Genomic DNA, 25,824 nt, shown 5'->3' with positions numbered 1-25,824 from the left:
GTATCAATGCAATGGCGAAATACCCTGTTACAAGTAAAAGTCCGGAATTCAAAAATGTACTTGAGCAAAAGTTCAAAAGTATTGGTATGAACATGTACTTAAAGTACCAAAAGTAAAAGTATCTTTAATAAAACTTATTATGCATAACTGTATGAAATGTATATTTTGTATATGTAAGTGGTTAATGTACGTTTTGTAATAATAATCAAAATTCTACAATGTATTGGATTAAAATTCAAACTATAACAAATTGGAAATACGCCAGTAACGTTAAAAAAGTACAGACACTATAAAATCTATGTTGAAGCCATATGTGGTGCAAATCACAGACCCTACAAGTAAGATGCCCTAAGGTCAAGAAGCGACCGCCAGTGCACACAGACTGCGTGTTGAGAATCTGTGAAAGCCACAGCCAATCAGCGTCGCGCCACAGACCCATGTGAATGAGTGTTACACCTGCCTTCAATGCTTTAGTGCCCCCACGTGGACTATGTGTGTGTGTATGTATGTGTAGTGATACGCGGAAGCGGGGATTGAACCCGGGACTCCCACTCGCCAGTCCAACGCACAACCAGTCGTGCTAATAGGGCTGAGCCCGATTAGCAGGGCTGTTGTCACTGGTTCATGGCTGGTACTAACTGTGGGGGCTACAATCGCCCCCCTGATCTTTGGAGCGCGCCCTCGCGCTTCACACTTTACGCTGCGGACCGCCGCACACGACGTGGACCTGTCCCTCACGTGAGGATATCACGCTCCTCATCCTGCCGACAACGCCAGATTGTAGTGATACACGGAAGCGGGGATTGAACCCGGGACTCCCACTCGCCAGTCCAACGCACAACCAGTCGTGCTAATAGGGCTGAGCCCGATTAGCAGGGCTGTTGTCGCTGGTTCATGGCTGGTACTAACTGTGGGGGCTACATATGTATGTATGTATGTATGTATGTATGTATGTATGTATGTATGTATGTATTAGCGTGACTCACTGACTTACAGACATGAGCTGGACACTTTCACATTAACTGCGTCCTGACGGTCACAATAAAAGCTATAGTGAAGCGCACTGTAGGGGCAAAGATGAGGTACAAACTAAGACCCTCTAAAAGCTCTAGTGAAGCTACAGAACAGACGGTGGAGATGAGGACTCAGTCGGTGGGGTAGAGAAGGAATCCGGTGAAGATGTTGAGGTGTCTGTTGGAGTCGCACATCTTGCAGCCGGCGGGCAGTAACACGTACACCTGGTACCCAGCATAGAGGTGCATGGCCAGCACTGAGGTGGTGCTGTCTTCCTGGTCCTGGAAAACAAGTAGTTAGGGAAAGTTAGCCGAGTCTGGAGAACAGACTTTACTATACACAGCCACAGAGTGTATAGTAAAGTCAATGAGACGCCAACTTTGATTGGCTCCCACAAAGTTTCCCAAAGGGAGACAAATAAGAATCAAGCATTCAACCAAGCTGTGTAATAACCACACACACACACACACACACACACACACACACACACACACACACACACACACACACACACACACACACACACACACACACACACACACACACACACACAAACTAGAAAAGCAGTTCCTGCAGAAACTGCGTGGGCTAGCTGAAAACACGCACAAAGTATAATACGTAGCCTATCCATTGTATATGGAAATATGGACATATTGGTTGGATCGGCGGTTCTACAAAAATAAAGTTGTTTTGTACATTGTGCAAGTACAGTAATGGCAGGGGAAGCAGCTAAGAACAGGCAAAAATCTGAGCTAACCGTGTGCAAAAGTTGGAGTCTGTAGAACCAACCGTGTGCTGTGAGACCCCCGACATGCTTACTCAGTTATGTGAAAGTCCTGGATGGAATACCTTTTATGCCCATATATGGAGATCCCTATCTGTAGAACTAGCCACACTGGTTAGACTGACATGTAATTAGTTGTGTTTCCATAAAGCCTGTTAATGCGCATTAAGAGTTTTGCGCAAAAATCTTTTTATGGAAACACTTCAAAATTCGAATGAACTTTCATTATCCGCAAAAACTTTATCCGCTTGGAGGAGGTGGATTTTGAGGATTTATCGAATAAACCAAATGCGCATTAGTGAATGGAAACGGGTCAAACCGTCTGAACTCCGTCTGTAAATTTCTCCCGTTTTCACAACGTGCCAGCTCAGCTCAGTCTTTACAGACTGTAGTGCAAAGACAACCTCCGACAGAACTTAAAACGAAGATTTGTTCAAGCTTTGTTCATGACACCCGCAGATGGAAACAGGCTAAATTAGCTTTGTCTTGATGGGTATTTCTGATAATTTGCTTCCTATTTTCGAATAAGTTTATGGAAACCCAATTATAGTCTATACTATAGACTATACGTCAGTCTATTAGCTCTATATACTGTTCTTGTTTGTTATTCCTTCCAGTGGAAGGTATTTTGCACATCTTGCTGTCTTCAATAGGCAACAGGGTTATGAAGAAAGCTGTACGTAAGATTTGTATTAAAAAAAAAAAAAAAATTAACGTTTAGCTTTCTAGTCTTGATGAATTCTTGTTTCACAGATATGGGCTTAATATTGATGACATCGGGGATCTCCATATATGGGCATAAAAGGGATTCTGTTAGTGTGGTTCCCCTGACATCACAGTGATGTCAGAGCAAATCTTCATGTTTTTTCAAAAATAGCTAAAGTATAAAATAATTCCAGGCCTAAATGGCTCAAAATAGCCAAGGAGTGTCGTGGCTGGCATGCGGACAGACCTGTCTGTAATTCTCGCTGGGGTTGATCACGGCCACCCCGTTGACCATCAGCTTGGCACAGAGGTGCAGCTTGGTGAAAGGCTCGCCCGTGTTGCTGTAGACGGTGAGCGACAGGAAGTAGACGCCCGAGATGGCCACGGTGAACACGCCCGTCACCGTGCTGTAGTCGTCGCCCAGGTTGATGAACACGTACTTGTAGACCACCACAATATCATTCGTCTTGTTAACCAGGCACTCCAGGTGCTCCGCGTCGTTCAGCGACACTGAGAAGGCACTGCGACTGGCTGCGTGGAGGCAGGGAGGTGCAGAGAATGAATGAATGAATGATCAGCTAACACAGGGATTGATGACAGAACCCTCGCTAAACACCCCAGGACAAAAATCCACTCGTCCTAGACTCTTCTCGCTCCTGGTCCCCAAACTGTGGATTCTAAAACGGCTATTTCCATTCCTTGATTCTGATTGGCTGGTTTCCCTTAATTGATGTGGTATATGAGACTATAACCCACACCTTGAATCCGTTTATATCAAACCCAGGTGCGTTATTTCTTAAACTCATCTCTGTCATGGTTGTATTAATAAACTCCCCTCTATCAGGTTGTTACATTAATAAACTCCCCTCTATCAGGTTGTTACATTAATAAACTCCCCTCTATCAGGTTGTTACATTAATAAACTCAGCTCTATCAGGTTGTTACATTAATAAACTCACCTCTAAGAGGTTGTAACATTAATAAACTCACCTTTCTCGTGGTGTAGATAATTCCACACGCTGGTCAGGTTGGTCTGCAGGTCGGTCAGGCTGTGGTTGAAGGACCTCGCCATGGCTCTCCGCGCTGTCCCCCAAAAACACCACCAAAAAGGTTAACAGGGTTCACACACATTTTTAACAATGAATTTTCAAAACTTTTCCTTAGTGTTTCCGAAATATTTCAGCCCATTACCGGGCCAATAGCAATCGTACGGCTCAATAATGAGACTCTTAAACCAGTGTGTTATTAATGCAGTGAGCGAAGTTGTCATGTGACAAAAAGAATGTACATTCTACACACTGCATTTTACCATTTTACACATTTCACCTAATGTTGGACAAAAGGAAAAAAAGAATATTTGGTTGCTGTCGGGCAGAAACCTCTTATCTCCATATAGTACGCTTCTACATTATCACACTACAGCGTCTCACAAAACAATCTAAAGTGCAGTCAGTTGTTTGCTTGTGCCTGCGGTAAAATAATACTATCCACGGATAGTAATCATCATCATCATGCCTGTTGCTAAGGTATGGCAACATGACCTTAGCTTTTGCTGAACCGACGCTACTGATCCCGAACAGTAACGATTTAGCCATTATGAGGTTTCCATCTGACAGAGACGATATTCTAACGTCCAAAACATTTGATCAATTCCAAACCTTTTCCGGGCCTGGAAAACATTTTTTCTAATTTCTAAATAATTCCAGGGATTTCACGACCTTGGGAAACTCGTGGGAGTTAAAAATATGGAGACTAAAAACAAAATACATTTTCACAACTGAAAAAGTCATATTATGTGATCTGTGAAACAGTGTGAAAGGAGCTTTCTTTTGGAGCGGCGCTAACTGCTCCTACGTATGGCTTTGTGTATATGTACTTACCTACAGTATGTCCCTATGTCCGCATGAGCACGAGACTAATGTCATAGAAAGTACGCAGAGACCGACATCACTGGACAGAACGGCCCATAAAAGGAGATATCGTCACGGTCGGGTAGAAACCTCCTATCTCCAAGTTTCAAATGTGTAATTTTTTTTTCCGTAAAGTAAAGCATCGCATCATCATACAAAAACTGTCGCACAAAACTAGTGAAGATAACCGATCTACAAGCACACAACGCGGCTTGTAGATCGTCTATTTTCACTACTTTAAAATTGTTTTTGAAATAACAACAAGGAAAGGTTTTAATTTTATTCTTCTTAAAGTTTATGTGAGATGAATTCACCGTCAGTGCTCTGTGTCCTCAGGGCTGACAGCTCCTTCTGCAAGTCTGGAAACACAATGAATGGAGACTTAGACATTCACTTAAATCAAACCAAATCTTTAAAACAGTATTCATATCAAATAGATCATGCAGCATGTCAAAAAAGACTGGATAAACAATGTTATTCTCAGCAGAACCATCTGTTAAAGTTTAAGTGACGTGAATCAGGTTATTCTCATCAGAATCATCAGAAAGTTTTTGTGCGCTGAATTCACCTGCGGTCGTGGCTTGCAGCACCCACACGTCATTGTGAATTGCTGTAATGACACGAATTAAAAACATTTGCGTTAGTCATTGTTTTATAGTAATAAATATAAACACACGGCAGATGTGATCAAGCAGATGAAGAACGATTGAATGGCCATTAAAAGTTCACCCGCCAAAATGTTTTATTTTTTTCCTATTGATTACTCACCGCATGGAGACTTGAATTCATGGATATTTTTTGGCTTTTTTGTCGCATTCCTAAGCTGATAATTTGCTGATAATATAATATTAAAGAACCTCTTCTATCCGGTAGGCGACACAAAGAGGCTCCTTTTTGTGACGAGGGTCTTTAATATTATCATCAGATTATTGGCTTAGGAATGCAACAAGAACAAAATAATATCCATGAATTCAAGTCTCCAAAACGATGGAAATGGTTCCCATGCAGATTCTTTAGACCCAAACTAGCAGATGCTATCTTCACTAGCAGTGAAAATGCTAAGCAGTTCTACAAGCACACAACATTTCTGTTCGTGCCACATTCTGAGCTTGTAGATCAGCTATTTTCAAAACGTCTTAAACATTTGTTTTCTAATTTATGGAATTTCTTTGATTCTTTTTTCTTTCATTTCTTCATGAAATTATAAAAAAAAAGATAATCCTGGGAATTTTGTTTTTAATTCATTATGTTTTTTTTAATTTGTTTAGTAGCTTTTTTGGTAATGTTTTTTGAAAATGTTTTGAAATTAAATAACAATCAGTGATGTTACTAGGTTTTCAATGTAATGGGTCCCGGGACCCACAGGTGGTCATTCAAATGGGTCCCAGAAAAGTTGTATGAGTCCTCAATACAATGTTTTCGAGCACTGTGAGCTTGTAGATCGGCTATTTTCAAAATGTTTGCCTATTTCTTATATTTATTTTACAATTTGGCTAATGTTTGAACTTAGAACTAGGATTTCTAAATACACTATATGCTACAGACACCCATTTAATTATATTTATATCACTGGGACCCCAATTTATATTAAATGTTAAAATACTAGAGTACAAATGGAACAGGTCCATTTGGTTCCATTTGTTCACCGAGTTACAGACCCATAAAGTTCTATTTGGTTCCTAACTATCATTTATCTGGGGACCCCCTGGAACTCCCTCAAGGACCCAGGACCCCACTTTGAGAACCACTAGTGAAAATAGTTTTTAGCTGTTCCAGGTTCAACTGATAATAAATCTTTACAGTGTTTATCTTACACAATACATTAAAAAACGAATTAAACTATCTAAACTAATATAGCAACTTAAGTAGAAGAAATAAATTATTTTAACATGGACTCCAATGGAGGCGCATCCCCGGGACCCCAGGACCATGACATGAATGAGTCCCTGGGCGACTTGAATGAGTTTTTGATGCGGGATGCGCACGTAATGACATCACTGAACAATTCAAAACTAAATGTATAGAAAAAAAAACAAAAAAACAGGACCCATAAAAATGTGTCCACGACCCAAACAAATATTTGAATGTTTACCGGCGCTCCTGCTCTCCAGCCGATCAACCAGGGCTGTCCAGAGATCACCGGTGGACACGGGCTGATCCATGCGGTCGGCGGCCGCGGGTCCGTCCACGGTCCTCGGTCCGTCCACGGGGCCGGCCGTGGTGGTCACCGGTCCGTCCACGGGGCCGGCCGTGGTGGTCACCGGTCCGTCCACGGGGCCGGCCGTGGTGGGGTTCCACTTGTAGGTCCCACCCTGTCCCCGGACCACCGCTGTCCCGGACAGACACAACAGCACCACCAGGTGGAACAGCAGGGTAACAGCAGCCTTCATCCTCTCTCTCGTGGTGGATGTGAATGCAGCACTACAGGCAGGATGGTTCAGCTTTATATACTGCATAAGGTCATGAATATTTAATTTTTCTACCAACGTGTATCAGTGTTTGGGGGAAAGGCCTGCCTCTCTGCCTCCTCCAATTGGCTTTAGTGAACACTTTGCTCTGAAAAGCTGCCACGTAATCCATGGCTCTTCAAAAGGTGCCCTAGGGAATCCCCTAGGGAATGGTTTCTCAAAGTGGGTGCCGTGATGCCAGTCCAGGGATGCCGCAGAATAATTTGATAATATTTGGAATTCATCATCACTTCAGTAAGTTTAACCAGTTAGGCCCTCTATATGCTTTAGTAAAACAGACCTGATTTGCTCTGTAGGCCTACTTGATGAGTTCTTTTTCCATCTACCCAATCTCTTTTCACCAAAAATAGATGATCTATTAGATTTGGTGAACCTTCTCCCCAGGATAGGGATGCTGGGGTTCGAGTTGTTAGATAGATAGATAGATACCTTTATTATCCCACGGGAGAAATTCAGTTGCCTAGAGGCAGCACAGCAGTTTAAGGTTACAAGTTACAGAGAAGTACGAAAAAGAAAAAGAGTACTGTAGTGTACAGTCCAAAAGAACAAGCACAAAAAAAGAAAAATATAAACATAAGGTGTCGAAAAGCTATTGCAAAAAAAAGAAGAATATACATAAAGTGACCACGAAACATTCAACGCTCATAAGTGACACAAAAAAAGCTATTGCAAAGAAGAAGAAAATATACATAAAGTGACCACGAAACATTCAACGCTCATAAGTGACACGTCGCACATACAAAAAAAGCTATACTCAAAGCATAACTTAACAAACAGTGCCAAAAAAAGAAAGTGCACACAACAGTCAATGCTAGTCAATGCAACACAAGTATCACACCGCCATATCAACAAAGCAATAGTACACAGTGCAACCAACACAACCCAATAGTGCAGGGCCAGAAAAAAGTGTCAAAAAAAGTGACCAAAAGTCGGCCCAGCGTCTAGTCGGCGACCTGGCCAACTCGGAACAATGTAAATAGGGAATGAATGCCCCGCCCTTTAATGCAAACCCCATTATACCTGTTTTCATAGGACCCGTTTTGACCATCTGTCTGCCTGTGTCCATTTATGCCCATATATGGAGATATCTGTATCTGTCTGTCTGTCGGCGTCCATTTTATGTCCATATATGGAGATCACTGCAGTTATAGTTCTGGGTCCATTTTATGCCCATATATGGAGATATCTGTCTATCTGCGTCCATTTTATGCCCATATATGGAGATCTCTGTATCTGTCTGTCTGTGTCCCTTTTATGCCCGTATATGGAGATCTTTGTGATTCTGCGTCCATTGTATGCCCATATATGCCATATATGGAGATATCTGTTTATCTGCGTCCATTTTATGGCCAATTATGAGATCTCTGTCGCTTTTTCAAACAGATGGTCAAAACGGGTGCTATGACAACAGGTATAATGGGGTTTGCATTAAAGGGGGAACCGGCACTGTGTCTGCAACACAGTCGGAGGCACAGACAGATACAGAGATCTCCATAATGGGAATAAAGGGACACAGACAAACAGATGGAGGAGGAGACAAACTTAATGCAAACCCCATTATACCTATTGTCATAGGATCCGTTTTGACCATCTGTTTGCCTGTGTCCATTTATGCCCATATATGGAGATATCTGTATCTGTCTGTCTGCGTCCACTTTATGCCCATATATGGAGATCTTTGACCATCTCTTTGCCTGTGTCCATTTATGCCCATATATGGAGATATCTGTATCTGTCTGTCTGCATCCATTTTATGCCCATATATGGAGATCTATGCAGACACAGTGCCAGTTCCGGAAAATCCTGATGTCAGACATCAGAATCCGAACCTTTCGTGCTGGTTCCAGAAAAACGTGTATCGGGTCGGGTCGAGGCCGAGCACTGCACTACCTGCTGCGGTGGGGAACGCGCGTGCCGAATTTGAAATAGGGAATGAATGCCCCACCCTTTAATGCAAACCCCATGAATGCCCCACCCTTTAATGCAAACCCCAATATACCTGTTGTCATAGGACCCGTTTTGACCATCTGTTTGTCTTTGTCCACGTATGCCCATATATGAAGATCTCTGCACACTTGCGGAAAACTCTGATGTCAGACATCAGCTCCGCATACGGGCATTCATTTTATTCCCATATATGGAGAACGCGCGTGCCGGTGGGACGAACGAGAGATTTTTTGTTGACTCATGTACGTACGTGATGTCAGAGCCTTTTATGAAGTGATGTCACAATGAGTCAGCGCTTGCGCCGATTTCCTCCGGAACAGCCTGATGTCAACAATCAGACCGCATAAGGAGATTCCGAACGTTTCGTGCCGGTTCGGGAAAACCGCGCGTTGGGTCGGGTCGAGGCCCGGCACTGCACTCCGTGCCGCGGCGGGGAGCGCGCGTGCCGAATCTGAAGCCGGTGGGACGAACGGTTCTCGAGATACGCGGATTACAGACATGCAGAGACTTCTCGCATTTATAGATAGATAACAAACAACAGACATAGATATACACAAGTTACACAACACAATTCATTCAAGCCATTGGTCGACGCCAAGGATTTGAAGACTCTCCGGGGGATGGAATTGGTTTGTCTTCAAAGTTGGGAATCAATGAAGTATAAAAGTTATACTTTATTGATTCCCAAAGGGAAATCTGGCGAATGCATTTTGTAGCTATTAGCCGCAATAGGCACTGGCAGACACATTTTCTTTCTTGCTGTGTATTAAAGGGATATTTCACTTTGGTAATTTTATCGTCTAATTAGGCTTTTATGAACACCCTGAACAGTTTTTAATTTGCTTGATTCAATATTTAGATATTTGATGTAAATGTTATCAGGCCCTCCAGGCCCAGGGCCTCTCCCCACACACACCCATTGTAACGTCAAACTTCATTTTAACCGTGATAGATTAATTAAAAACACCCATTATTTTTTCTGGTGACTCATACACTACCCTCCTAATACGTGAGCAGGCCGTGTTTTATACATAACGTTTTTCATTTATTTTTAATAATATTTTTTTGTATTTCATTGTTTCCATTTCCCCAAATCATTATTACAAATAAATGAAGAAAGTTATCGATAAAACACGGCCTGCTTACGTTTTAGGAGGGTAAAATTGAGCCACCGGAAAAAATAATAGGTGTTTTTATTCTTTTTAATGAATCTATCATGGTTAAAATGGAGTTTGAAGTTACAATGGGTGTGTGTGTGGAGAAAAGCCCATAAGCTGTTTCCCTGTTGAAAGTGGAATATCCCTTTAAAGAGACGGTGCCATAGTTTTGTACTTTTTCTAGTTTTCATGTGTCTAGGAGGTTGACAGTACTTCATTAGACCCCCTGGTGTCGTTGATATGAGCAATTAAGTATTGCCTTTCTATTTGGGTTTTAGCTGTAGGCTGCTACCTTGTGGGGTCAAACGTGCCGGTCCAAAAACACAGATACTTATTACATCACAGAATCAACCCCTCCCCTAATTCACCGTTTGTCAGCCTTCTGATTGGTCCATGAGACTCCCTGACTGGCCAACCAGAAAAATACATTCACTTTTTGCAAGCGGGGGTGGAGTTCTGCAGTCGGAGAAAGTGGGAGCCGTCTTTCACCGGCTGTCCGCACTGCGGAGCACGGCCAGGCCGCTCGCGACCATAGCGTTTGCGATCATTGTAATGAATAAGCTTCAACAGACTAGTTCACCTGGACCTTATCAATGGTCTAACTTGTTACGTTTGGGTACATATATTTTAAATGGGCAGAATTACGAAAAGCCAGCCTATTATGTGAGGAGATGTTGGAGGAGAACAGATTATAGTTCTCCTCTTCCTACCCAAGATGCAATGCGCGATTTCTATTCTCTCTCTGATCCAGAGGATTAAACTAATTAAAACATATTTTCGGGGGAAAATTACTGTTTTGCTATGTAATTACTGTACCTTTTTCTTCCCTTTTTATTAATATCACGTAGATGTGTTTTTTTTTGGTTCTTTATATAGCTGTAATGAGGCTATGAAGGAAAAAAAAATCCCATCCACTTCCACTATAAAAGAATCTGCAATAGTGATTCTGTCCCACTGGGATTAAACAAATTAAAACATATATTTTCGGGGAAACCCCCTGTTTTGCAATGTAACTACTGTACCTTTGTCTTCCCTTTTTATTAATATCACCTAGATGTTTTCCTTTGGTACTTTATATAGCTGTAATGAGGCTATGAAAAAATAAAAAATCCCATTCACTGCCACTATAAAAACAATCTGCCCAGGGTTAATGTCCCAGCCTAGTAACAGGGCAGAATGGGGCGGGATTTGCAAACTAGTGAATTACCATTCACCCAACATACGTGGGTGTTGCTAACTTCAGCTGGGTCACCACCCACCATTACAACCACGCATACCAATGAACTGGTGGGTGTGGCCACATAAAAACATAATTTTAACTCTTTCTGTACACTTTTTTGGGAAAAATCTTCCTCCTAGTATAATCATAATAGTAGATAATCATGTTTTATAGGGGGGAAAAATCATGGCACCCCATCTTTAAGTATAATTACCGGTATATTATTATTATTATGTGTTTGTTTCATTATAAAGGAAATACACATACATGATTGAAATGAGTTTCCCCCCCTTTATTGTACAGGTGAATAGCTTCTATTTTACATGCTAAAAAAAGGGTGGAAATGTCTGTAAACAACAGGGACATAAAACATGTTTTGACTCAATAAAGTATTCCAAAAACATAACCAAAATAGGCTGCCCACTGATCCCCTCTATATTAAGAGTTGCACATTGTGCGTCCATTAATGCTATCTCTGCACGAGATATGCGAGCACACATTCGCACAAACGCCCTGTTCGCCGAACAGAAGAAAGAGCACACATCAGTCGCACAAGAGGCTGGATTTGGCAGCTCCGAGGCATCACAACACAACACAGCAACAAATGTGAGAAGGAAGGCACTGGAGCAACTCAGATAAACTTACTGCCTATTAGGGATCAAAGAACTCAGATAAGGGACTGCCTGTGTCTTGTCTTTGTACTGTGCATCTTAGAAGAAGGAGGATGCAAGTTAATTGGAATCGCTTCAGTGCCTTCTTTGTTGCCTGTTGTTCACTCACTTTCTTGTAAACGTTGACTGCTAGGATCAGATAAGATCACCTTGGCTGTGGTACAGTATTCCCATGAAAAGTTGAAATATCACCCCAGCCTTTTTTTTGCCACTAAGTATTTAATAACCTCAACACACCGCTGAATTCAGCGATTGACAAATCAGAATCAAGCATTCAACCAAGCCGTGTAATAATAATTTATATATATACCAGTGATTATTGTGGGCTCGCCTGGAAGGCGAGCACACGTATGTTATCTTCATTATTTATCTATCAGTCAGTCAGTATCCTCAAAACTTTGGCGCGATTCATCTCTTAAACGCTTACACCTTTCAACACCATTCAAATTTTTATGTGTTCAGCTTACTGAGGACACGTGTGCTTGTATTTTTGGTTTTGAAATGTTTTGTAGTATAAATATAAAAAAATAAAAATGTTTAACTTTAAGCACCCAATGCATTTCCAATGGGTTTAGTGAGTGGAGAGAAGGATAATAGACCCATGTTTATGTTAAGGCGCTGTGGCTGCAGTGTTCACACTTCAGATATGCTATCTATATCATTGCGTTCACACAGGTCTGCTCTCTGATTTGATCCAAATGTCTAAGCTGTGTGATGTATAAAACTATAGTTATAGTTAAAACTATAAATAAATGTCCCTCTCCACTCTACTGATTACACAGCTGTGATCAAGAATCAAGTCCGGGCGATGGGATGTAAATCCCATAGCCATATATCCTAGAGCCCGCAGGGACAGTCAGCCATATTAGTGGTTGTTGTTGGTTGTCAGGGAGATATCAAAACCAATGCATTTCCAAGTCAGATCCACAAACACAATAAAAGCCATGCTCCACTCCTCAGTCTGGAGTGGCCACATAGAAGAACGCCTTGGTTATAGACATAGTGGAGGACAGATGTGATCTGGGATTGTTAGCCTACAGTATATGCACTCAATATACTCCACTACAGTTGGAGTCCATTTGACAGTTGCTGGTTCCCAAACACAGAATCAAAAATGTAGATCTAGAACACATAGAATATGTACAGTACAGTAAGGTTCAGTAGAGTACAGTAAAAGTACAGTAAGGTTCAGTAGAGTACAGTAAAGTACAGTAAGGTACAGAAAGGTACAGTACAGAAAGGTACAGTAGAGTACAGTACAGTACAGTAAGGTACAGTAAAGTACAATACAGTACAGTAAGGTACAGTAGAGTACAGTAAAGTACAATAAAGTACAGTAAAGTAGAATAAAGTACAGTAAGGTACAGTGGAGTACAGTAAAGTACAGTAGAGTACAGTAAAGTACAGTATAGTAAGGTACAGTAGAGTACAGTACAGTAAGGTACAGTACGGTACAGTAGAGTACAGTATAGTATAGTACAGTAAGGTACAGTACAGTACAGTACAGTAAGGTACAGTAGAGTACAGTACAGTAAGGTACAGTAGAGTACAGTAAAGTACAGTAAGTTACAGTAGAATACAGTAAAGTACAGTACAGTAGAGTACAGTAAAGTACAGTAAGTTACAGTACAGTACAGTACAGTACAGTACAGTACAGTACAGTACAGTACAGTAAGGTGCAGTACAGTATAGTAAGGTACAGTACAATACTGTAAGGTACTGTACCTTACAGTACCTTAAAGTATCCTATTTGTTGGGTTGGAATCGAGCCCACACTGTTTCGAAGGAACAGTATTTCTAGTTAGGGTTAGGGTTTGTCCTCAAATCAACAACAATACAAACTCAAAAGGCCACTGAGGCCCCCCACACACACACACACACCAGGGAATTAGTGCATTGTCCAGTCAGGAAGTGAAGGTTAGTGGCATTTTATTTGAAAAGTGAAAGTTTTATTTTTGACTTAAGTAAAAGTATCAATGCAATGCCGAAATACCCTGTTACAAGTAAAAGTCCGGAATTCAAAAATGTACTTGAGCAAAAGTTCAAAAGTATTGGTATGAACATGTACTTAAAGTACCAAAAGTAAAAGTATCCTTAATAAAACGTATCATGCATAACTGTATGAAATGTATATTTTGCAGATTGTAGTTGTAGATTTTTAAATGGCCGAAATGTATATGTAAGTGGTTAATGTATGTTTTGTAATAATAATCAAAATTCTACAAAGTAAATAGTAACTAAACATGTCAAATGAATGTAGTGGATTACAAAGTACAACATTTGCCTCTGAGATGTATTGGATTAAAATTCAAAGTATAACAAATTGGAAATACGCCAGTAACGTTAAAAAAGTACAGACACTATAAAAGCTATAGTGAAGCCATATGTGGTGCAAAGCACAGACCCTACAAGAAGCCCTAAGGTCAAGAAGCGACCGCCAGTGCACAGACTGCGTGTTGAGAATCTGTGAAAGCCACAGCCATCCATGTGAATGAGTGTTACACCTGCCTTCAATGCTTTAGTGCCCCCACGTGGACTGTGTGTGTGTGTGTGTGTGTGTGTGTGTGTGTGTGTGTGTGTGTGTGTGTGTGTGTGTGTGTGTGTGTGTGTGTGTGTGTGTGTGTGTGTGTGTGTGTGTGTGTGTAGCCTATGTATTTGTGTGACTCACTGACTCACAGACATGAGCTGGACGCTTTCACATTAACTGCGTCCTGACGGTCACAATAAAAGCTATAGTGAAGCGCACTGTAGGGGCAAAGATGAGGTACAAACTAAGACCCTCTAAAAGCTCTAGTGAAGCTACAGAACAGACGGTGGAGATGAGGACTCAGTCGGTGTAGTAGAGAAGGAATCCGGTGAAGATGTTGAGGTGTCTGTTGGAGTCGCACATTACGCAGCCGGCGGGCAGTAACACATACACCCTATCCCCAGCATTGAGGTGCATGGCCAGCACTGAGGTGGTGCTGTCTTCCTGGTCCTGGAAAACAAGTAGTTAGGGAAAGTTAGCCGAGTAGAACAGACTTTACTATACACAGCCACAGAGTGTATAGTAAAGTCAATGAGACGCCAACTTTGATTGGCTCCCACAAAGTTTCCCAAGGGAGATGAATAAGAATCAAGCATTCAACCAAGCCGTGTAATAACCACACACACACACACACACACACACACACACACACACACACACACACACACACACACACACACACACACACACACACACTCGAAAACTAGAAAAGCAGTTCCTGCTGAACTACGTGGGCTAGCTGAAAACACGCACAAAGTATAATACGTAGCCTATCCATGTATAAGGAAATATGGACATATTGGTTGGATCGGCGGTTCTACAAAAATAAAGTTGTTTTGTACATTGTGCAAGTACAGTAATAAGCAGCTAAGAACAGGCAAAAATATGAGCTATCCGTGTGCAAAAGTTGGAGTCTGTAGAACCAACCGTGTGCTGTGAGACCCCCGACATGCTTACTCAGTTATGTGAAAGTCCTATGACGTCCATGACGTCTGACATCAAACATACAATACCTTTTATGCCCATATATGGAGATCCCCATCTGTAGAACCAGCCACACTGGTTAGACTGACATGTAATTAGTTGTGTTTCCATAAAGCCTGTTAATGCGCATTAAGAGTTTTGCGCACAAATCTTTTTATGGAAACACTTCAAAATTCGAATGAACTTTCATTATCCGCAAAAACCTTTATCCGTTTGGAGGAGGTGGATTTTGAGACTTTATCGAATAAACCACTAAGACTCCCTAATCGGGAGATAAGCGACCGTCAGGTCGCAGCGTGATTTTAGGGCAAAATGTGTAGGAGCAGTGTACAAAAATGTGTTTGAAAAAATCTGCCTTATGGTGGCGCTATATGGGACAGATCCAAGTTGATGACATGAGTGTAGATATACTGTGTACCGATTTGCGTGATTTTAGGGCAAAATCTGTTGGGGCAGTGTCCAAAAATGTGTTTAAAAAAATCTGCCTGATGGTGGCGCTATATGGGACAGATCCATGTTGATGGCATGAGTGTAGACAAACTGAGTACTGATTTGCGTGATTTTAGGGCAAAATCTGTAGGAGCAGTGTCCAAAAATGTCGAAATGCCAGATGGTGGCGCTATATGGGACAGATCCATTTTGAAGACAAGAGTGTAGACATACTGTGTACCGATTTGCGTGATTTTTGTGCAAAATCTGTTGGAGCAGTGTACAAAAATGTGTTTGAAAAAATGGGACTGATGGTGGCGCTATATGGGACAGATTCATGTTGACGGCTCTCTTGGCACGGCCGAGGCGGACGTGTGGGTACCGGCCGCAGCTCTCCTGGTCGCTCCTAGCCCAAGTTACGGCATTTTATGTTCGCTGCAGTGGCGGGGGTCCTCCACTAGGGGTGCGACCAATTTTGCATCCATTCTGGAGCACCAGGAGTTGGTGGTCCCCGGGAATTCCCTGTGTACAGCCGCGTTAGGGTGGTCATTTGGTCATTTTTGCACTTTTTGGTGGCGGTGGAAGGGGGTCCCTGGGGGTCCCTGGAGCTCCGGGGGTCCCTGTAGGTTGTGGAGGTTGTGGATTGGCAGGCAAGGAGTGTGTGTGCAAGGTTTGGCATGGATTGGGGCAACGGTGGCGGAGATATGAGTTGGTGAAAAGTGTGACGTGACGGACAGAAAATGCGCATTAGTGAATGGAAATGGGTCTGCCAATAAATGTGAATAAATGATGACGTTCTGGTCCATTGTATTAGCATTAACCCACAAAACAAACCGTCTGAACTCCGTGTGTAAATTTCTCCCGTTTTCACAACGTGCCAGCTCAGCTCAGCTCAGTCTTTACAGACTGTAGTGCAAAGACAACCTCCGACAGAACTTAAAACGAAGATTTGTTCAAGCTTTGTTTATGACACCCGCAGATGGAAACAGGCTAAATTAGCTTTGTCTTGATGGGTATTTCTGATAATTTGCTTCCTATTTTCGAATAAGTTTATGGAATTGCAACTATAGTCTATACTATAGACTATATATGTCAGTCTATAGACTCTATATACTGTTGTTGTTTGTTATTCCTTCCATTCAAAGGTATTTTGCACATCTTGCTGTCTTTAATAGGTTATGAAGAAAGCTGTACATAAGATCTTTATTTAAAAAAAAAGAAAATGAACGTTTAGCTTTTTAGGCTTGATGAATTCTTGTTTCACAGATATGGGCTTAATATTGATTACATCGGGGATCTCCATATATTGGCATAAAAGGGATTCTGTTCCCCTGACATCACAGTGATGTCAGAGCAAATCTTCATGATTTTTCAAAAATAGCTAAAGTATAACATAATTCCAGGCCTAAATGGCTCAAAATAGCCAAGGAGTGTCGTGGCTGGCACGTGGACAGACCTGCTTGTAATTCTCGCCGGGGAAGGTCACCTCCGACCCGTTGACCATCAGCTTGGCACAGAGGTGCAGCATCATGAAAGGCCCGCCCGCGTTGCTGTAGACGGTGAGCGACAGGCCGTAGACGCCCGAGATGGCCACGGTGAACACGCCCGTCTCCGTGCTGTAGCCGTCGCCCAGGTTGATGAACACGTGCTGGTAGGCCACCACGATATCCTTCGCCTCGGGACCCAGGCACATCAGCTGCTCTGCGTCGTTCAGCGACACTGAGAAGGCGCTGCGACTGGCTGCGTGGAGGCAGGGAGGTGCATAGAATGAATTAATGAATGATCAGCTAACACAGGGATTGATGACAGAACCCTCGCTAAAAACCCCAGGACAAAAATCCACTCGTCCTAGACTCTTCTCCCTCCTGGCCCCCAAACTGTGGATTCTAAAACGGCTAGCTCCATTCCTTGATTCTGATTGTCTGGTTTCCCTTAATTGATGTGTTATATGAGACTATAACCCACACCTTGAATCAGTTTATATCAAACCCAGGTGCGTTATTTCGTTCCACAGCTAGTGCACCAATTATCTGCACCTGTGTTGTTGACAAAAGGCTGGGAACTACTTTCTTGTAGCTGGGGACTACTTTCTTGCAGAGCAGACCTTATAGTGAATTATTAGTGAAATAGAACAGTTTTAATTGGTACATTTCTATTATTTTTCATGTTGCCATATTGTAACCGTTTTAGAAAAGCAATAAGCCACGCAAGGCTTGTGGTTACCTGTATTTTACACCGGCTGAGAGGTTTGGAGACACTCGGCTACGCCTCGTATCTCCCTACGCCTCTCAGCCGGTGTAAAATACCAGGTAACCACTCACCTCTTGTGGCTTATTGCATCATTCTAAAACAGCTAGTTCCATTTCTTGATGCTGATTGACTGGTTTCCCTTATTTGCTGTGATATATGAGACTATAACCCACACCTTGAATCCGTTCATATCAAACCCGGGTGCGTTATTTCTTTCCACAGTGTTCCACAGCTAGTGCACCAATTATCTGCACCTGTGTTGTTGGCAAAAAAGCTGGGAACTACTTTCTTGTAGCTGGGAACATTCCTGCAAGAAGGTTCCCAGCTAGTTCACCTTGTAGTGAATTATTAGTGAAATTGGTACATGTCTATGATTTTTCATGTTGCCATATTGTAACCGTTTTAGAAAAGCAATAAGCCACGTGAGGCATGTGGTTACCTGTATTTTATAACGGCTGAGAGGGTTGGAGACACTCGGCTGCGCCTTGTGTCACACCACACCTCTGAGCTGTTAAAAAAACAGGTAACCAACCACATGCCTCTTGTGGCTTATTGCTTCAATAAACTCCCTGTCACACTTAAAACAACAGACTCACTCCCAAGCTTCCGCCGTGGCCCTAAGACCCACCTCTTCAGACTCCACCTTAACCCATAGCATTTACCATAGCACTCACCTACCCCAAAGACCATACATGAAAGCTACATGGCTTTTTATTTATTTTTTGTTCATATAAAGCTTTTTTACTGGAGTATTATTGACTTGTACTGTTCTCCATTTTTGTCTAATAAAATATTCAATCAATCAATCAATCAATCAATCAAGTGAAAACTCCTTCCAGGGTGGAAAGCTTTGAGAACGCTCTCCTCAAACCAAAAGACAACTAGACAAGTCATTCCAAACTCCCCTCTGTCAGGTTGTTCTATTAATAAACTCCCCTCTGTCTTGGTTGTATTAATAAACTCCCCTCTATCTGGTTGTTACATTGATAAACTCCCCTCTATCTGGTTGTTACATTGATAAACTCCCCTCTATCAGGTTGTTACATTAATAAACTCACCTTTCTCGTGGTTCAGGTAGGTCCACACGCTGGTCAGGTTGGTCTGCAGGTCGGTCAGGCTGTGGTTGAAGGACCTCGCCATGGCTCTCCGCGCTGTCCCCCAAAAACACCACCAAAAAGGTTAACAGGGTTCACACACATTTTTAACAATGAATTTTCAAAACTTTTCCATAGTGTTTCCGAAATATTTCAGCCCATTACCGGGCCAATAGCAATCGTACGGCTCAATAATGAGACTCTTAAACCAGTGTTTTATCAATGCAGTGAGCGAAGTTTTCATGTGACAAAAAGAATGTACATTCTACACACTGCATTTTACCATTTTACACATTTCACCTAATGTTGGACAAAAGGAAAAAAAGAATATTTGGTTGCTGTCGGGCAGAAGAACCTCTTATCTCCATATAGTACGCTTCTACATTATCACACTACAGCGTCTCACAAAACAATCTAAAGTAGCATTTAGGACTAGTAGCTTTGCTGTTTTATTTTTAATTTTTATTATAATTATTTGAATCCTGAACAAGCGTCAAATGGGTATGGTATGGAAGCTGCCATACCATGGCTCCAGGGGGGAAACAATTTAATGTAGGCCTACACATTACTTTAAACTAAACTACAATGCAAATTAGAATAAAATGATTGCTTTCACAAGATATTATATTCTCCAGAACACTTGTATCCCCCTCTATCTTGACAAATGGTTTATTCCCTGGTTCAGAAGATCAGCACAGGTGCATTGTATTATTGTTAATTAGCAGCAGCAGCAGCACATTATTTTCAAGTGCAGTCAGTTGTTTTCTTGTGCCTGTAAAATAATACTATCCACTGATAGTAATCATCATCATCATGCCTGTTGCTAAGGTATGGCAACATGACGATTTGGACATTATGAGGTTTCCAGTCGACAGATGATATTCAAACGTTGTTCAAAACATTTGATCAATTCCAAACCTTTTCCGGGTCTGGAAAACATTTTTTTTTTCTTCTAATTTCTAAGTAAAAAATATGGAGACTACATTTTCACAACTGAAAAAGTCATATTATGCGATCTGTGAAACTGTGAAAGGAGCTTTCTTTTGGAGCGGCGCTAACTGCTCCTACGTCTGGCTTTGTGTATATGTACCTTACCTACAGTATGTCCCTATGTCCCCATGAGCACGAGACTAATGTCATAGAAAGTACGCAGAGACCGACATCACTGGACAGAACGGCCCATAAAAGGAGATATCGTCACTGTCGGGTAGAAACCTCCTATATCTCCAAGTTTCAAATGTGTAATTTTTTTCGTAAAGTAAAGCATCGCATCTTCATACAAAAACTGTCGCACAAAACTAGTGAAGATAACCGATCTACAAGCACACAACGCCACTTGTAGATCGTCTATTTTCACTACTTTAAAATTGATTTTGAAATAACAACAAGGGAAGGTTTTAATTGTATTTTTCTTAAAGTTTATGTGAGATGAATTCACCGTCAGTGCTCTGTGTCCTCAGGGCTGACAGCCCACTCTGCAAGGCTGTAAACACAATGAATGGAGACTTAGACATTCACGTAAATCAAATCAAATCTTTAAAACCGTAAACATATCAAATAGATCATGCAGCATGTCAAAAAAGACTGGATAAACAATGTTATTCTCAGCAGAACCATCTGTTAAAGTTTAAGTGAGCTGAATTCACCTGCGGTCTTTGCTTGCAGCACCCACACGTCATTGTGAATTGCTGTAATGACAGGAATTAAAAACATTTGCGTTAATTTAAATAATCATTGTTTTATAGAATACAAACACATGACAGATGTGATCAAGCAGATGAAGAATGATTGAATGGCCATTAAAAGTTCACCCCCCAAAATGTTTTATTTTTTTCCTATTGATTACTCACCGCATGGAGACTTGAATTCATGGATATTTTTGGGCTTTTTTGTCGCATTCCTAAGCTGATCATTTGTGACTGAGCATGACACTGGGGCAGTCATTTCGGAAGCCACTACTTTAGACCACAGCTGAAATTACTTTTTTCTTTTTTTTTTCTAAAATGTGATAAAGTCACAAAAGCATGTCATAAATATCAGGCTACATTTCACTTAAACGCCAGAGCTTAACTCTGCATGTCAATAAGACTTTTTTTTAATTAATGTGAGAGATCGGGACATAATTCTGTTGGTCCTCCCAAATTTAGAACTTGAATATCTCAAAAGTAGTATTTCAGCATGGCATCATTCTATAAGCCATATCTTCAAAACTGTTGGGTCAATCTCCACAACCAATATATCATTTTGTAGCTATGACATTTTTAGCCGCGCTGGGACACATTTGATGATAATATAATATTAAAGAACCTCTTCTATCCGGTAGGCGACACAAAGAGTCTCCTTTTTGTGACGAGGGTCTTTAATATCATCAGATTATTGGTTTAGGAATGCAACAAAAACTAAACAATATCCATGAATTCAAGTCTCCATGCGGTGAGTAAACGATGGAAATGGTTCCCATGCTGATTTTTTTTAGCTCAAAGACGAAAATGTGATGTTCGCCCGAGACCCAAACTAGTGAAAATAGCAGATCTACAAGCACACAACATTTCTGTTCGTGCCACATTCTGAGCTTGTAGATCAGCTATTTTCAAAACTTCTTAAACATTTGTTTTCTAATTTATGGAATTTCTTTGATTATTTTTTTCTTTCATTTCCTTATGAAATTATTTTAAAAAGATAATCCTGTGAATTTAGTTTTTAAAATTCATTAAGTTTTTTTTCATTATGTTTTTTTTGTGCTTTTTTGGTAATGTTTTTTGAAAATGTTTTGAAATTAAATAACAATTCAAAACTAAATTTATAGAAAAAAAAAAAAAAAAAAAAAAAAAACAGGACCCATAAAAATGTGTCCACGACCCAAACAAATATTTGAATGTTTACCGGCGCTCCTGCTCTCCAGCCGATCAACCAGGGCTGTCCAGAGATCACCGGTGGACAAGGGCTGATCCATGCGGCCGGCGTCCACGGGTCCGTCGTCCAGCGGGCCGGCCGCGGGGCCGGCCGTGGTCGTGGTGGTCTGACTGGTCTCGGGGTTCCACAGGTACTTGTAGGTCCCACCCTGTCCCCGGACCACCGCCGTCCCGGACAGACACAACAGCACCACCAGGTGGAACAGCAGAGTAACAGCAGCCTTCATCCTCTCTTGTGGTGGATGTGAATGTTGCACTACAGGCAGGATGGTTCAGCTTTATATACAGCACAAGGTCATGAATATTTAATTTCTCTACCAACGTGTATCACTGTTTGGGGGAAAGGCCTGCCTCCTCCAGTAGGCTTTAGTGAACACTTTGTTCTGAAAAGCTGCCACGTAATCCATGGCTCTTCAAAAGGTGGCCTAGGGATACCCCTAGGGAAGGGTTTCCCAAAGTGGGTGCCGTGATGCCATCCAGGGGTGCCGCTGAATAATTTGATAATATTTGGAATTCATCATCACTTCAGTAAGTTTAACCACTTGGGCCCTTTATATGCTCTAGTAAAACAGACCTGATTTGCACTGTAGGCCTACTTGATGAGTTCTTTTTCCACCCAAACTCGTTTCACCAAAAATAGACGATCTATTAGTTTTGGTGAACCTTCCCCCCAGGATAGGGATGCTGGGGTTCGAGTTGTTAAACATCAAGTATTACGTTATTTTCAGTCACTTCTGATGGAAACAGATATATCTCAGTATACTGTATCTTAGGGAGAAATATTTTCATATTTATGTAACGTAATATGATATAAGATTCTAAAAAGTAACAAAAGTAATTCTAAAAGTAATTCAAGGGGTGCTGTGGATTAAAAGGTTATTTAGAAGAATGACCTGAGTCTGAAAACCCCTGCCCTAGGGGGTCCTCGAAGTTACAACAGGGGTCCTCAGAGTCACCACCCAGTCTATAGTTTGACATAATTTCATTTTCTTCAAGTTAGCGTAAATGTAAAAATTCAACATTTTAATATAGCAATGATAATTCTTATACATAACAAACAACAGACATAGATATACACAAGTTACACAACACAATTCATTCAAGCCATTGGTCGACGCCAAGGATTTGAAGACTCTCCGGGGGATGGAATTGGTTTGTCTTTTAAGTTGGGAATCAATGAAGTATAAAAGTTATACTTTATTGATTCCCAAAGGGATATCTGGCGAATGCATTTTGTAGCCATTAGTATTAGTATTATTATTATGTGTTTGTTTCATTATAAAGGAAATACACATGTATATGATTGAAATGAATTTAGAAATGAGTCCCCCCCCCCCCCCCCCCCTTTATTGTACAGGTGAATAGCTTCTATTTTACATGCAAAAAAAAAAAAAAAGGGTTGAAATGTCTGTAAACAACAGGGACATAAAACATGTAAAAAAAAAGGGATTGTCATAACATGTTTTGACTCAATAAAGTATTCCAAAAACATAACCAAAATAGGCTGCCCACTGATCCCCTCTATATTAAGAGTTGCACATTGTGCGTCCATGAATGCTATCTCTGCACGAGATATGCCAGCACACATTCGCACACTCGCCAAACAGAAGAAAGAGCACACATCAGTCGCACAAAAGAGTCTGGATTTGGCAGCTCTGAGTCATCACAACACAACACAACAGCAGCACAAAGGCAACGAAGGTGAGAAGGAAGGCACTGGAGCAACTCAGATAAACTTACTGCCTTTTTATTAGGGATCAAAGAACTCAGACAAGGGACTGCCTGTGTCTTGTCTTTGTACTGTGCGTCTTAGAAGAAGGAGGATGCAAGTTAATTGGAATCGCTTCAGTGCCTTCCTTGTTGCCTGTTGTTCACTCAATTTCTTGTAAACGTTGACGGCTAGGATCAGATAAGATCACCTTGGCTGTGGTACAGTATTCCCATGAAAAGTTGAAATATCACCCCAGCCTTTTTTTGTCACTGTAGGGATTTAATAACCTAGAATATTTAGTTTATCATTGTTTATCACCGGGCCGCTGTAGCCAACTGGACAGGGAAAAGAGGGCCTTTGGAGCTCAGTGATGGCACAGAGGAGGGTCAGGGCTAGGGCAGCGCACCCTCTGTTACCTCCTGAAGGAAATATCCACAAGTTTCCAACGTCCCATCATGCATTGCGCAGAGGTAAGTGTGTGGCAGCTCCGGTGTCGCAGCCGAGTGTGATCTACAAGCTCACAAAGGTTGCATCAGCGACGCGACGTGAGCTTGTACCGGTATGTCTGTTCTCCGGCTGTGTCCCACACATAATCCTACAGTAAATTCTCGCGGAAACAGGTGGATATATGAACATATATTTTTTATATAGGCCTATGCAATATGTTTATCAATATCATATATGTAACATATTATTTGAAATTGTCCAACTGCATATACTGTATGTCTCTATCTCTACATATTCTGTATGTACAGTATGTCCTATAAGTATATAACACAGTTTGGGATTCCCTGGGTCAGGGTGTTTAGGGACTTGCTGAATGTAGCAATATACTGTACGAGATGTCCCCTCAATACTAACACTAAAGCCGCTTCTCCACTCCAGGGCCGAACCAGAACTAGAACCAGAGAACCGAGAACTTTCAAAATGTTCCGGGACCAAGTTCTGCTTACGTTTCCATATATACTGATTTCTTGAGCGCTGCCCCGTGCCGCCATGACTGTGATTTCAACCCTATGTACAACCAGGGAAACCAATACAAAACACGCATGGCTTCCTGAGGCTGCATGCGAACATTAGGAGTGAGTAGCTATTACTAAAAGTTCCCAAAACCTACTGTGCTGTTCTTTGTGGGAACAAAGTCCTTTAGGTTGATAGTTTTTATCCACTTCTGGCGAACATCTTTGTAACTCCTCACTGAGCACATCGGCAGACTAGAGTTGCAGACTAGAGTCACAAAAAAGAGCAGCAGTAACACTAACACTAACCCTGACCCCAAGCCTAATCCTAAGGGAACACAGGCAGAGGACAGAATGCTACAGGGCAGAAACTCAAGGCTGGGCAGGAAGATTACAGTGGGAAGAGCTCAACGAGTACATGGAGACAGAGGCTGAGCCGGAGTCCATGGAGTCCCTGACACCACAGCAGAGCAGAGCGGAGCAGGGACGGCAGTGGCTCAAGGTTAGAGAAACCGTCATTAGAACAAAGAGGGTTTCCGAAGGGTTACCAGTTCGATCCCGAGCTCCTCCACAGTTGGTGTTGAAGTGTCCTTGAGCAAGTAAAATAAATGCACATTTACCATTTATCCACCATTCACAGCGCCTCACACTGCGAGGTGTTGTGAGCTTGTAGATCGGCTATTTTCATAATGATTGCCTCTTTCATTATGTAATATTTGCCAATTTGGTATTAAAAAGATCTTAAAGATCATTAAATTGTAACTTTAGGAATGTTGTGATACCCTGTATACTCTTATACTGCATGCATGTAAAGTTGTCCGAGTGGCCAAGGCTCCAAGAACAGTCCAGGATTGTCTTTAAGGGTTTTTATTTCTCCCAATATCTTCACCAATCTCCCATGCAGCTTTTTACACAAACAATTTTGGTGCAAACAACATTTTCAGGCTGAGGACCCCTTAGTTGAGAGAGAGATGAAGCAGGGACCCCCACAACCTTTTCATAGATTCCATACAGTTTCATGGTTTAACAGCAACAATCATCAGTGTATTTTGGGTTCATCTCCATATGCTGTTGGAACAACAA

This window comes from Nannobrachium achirus (genome assembly GCF_963921795.1).
Source record: "Nannobrachium achirus genome assembly, chromosome: 8".
Lineage (NCBI taxonomy): Eukaryota > Metazoa > Chordata > Actinopteri > Myctophiformes > Myctophidae > Nannobrachium > Nannobrachium achirus.
Note: the sequence above shows the minus strand (reverse complement) of the source record.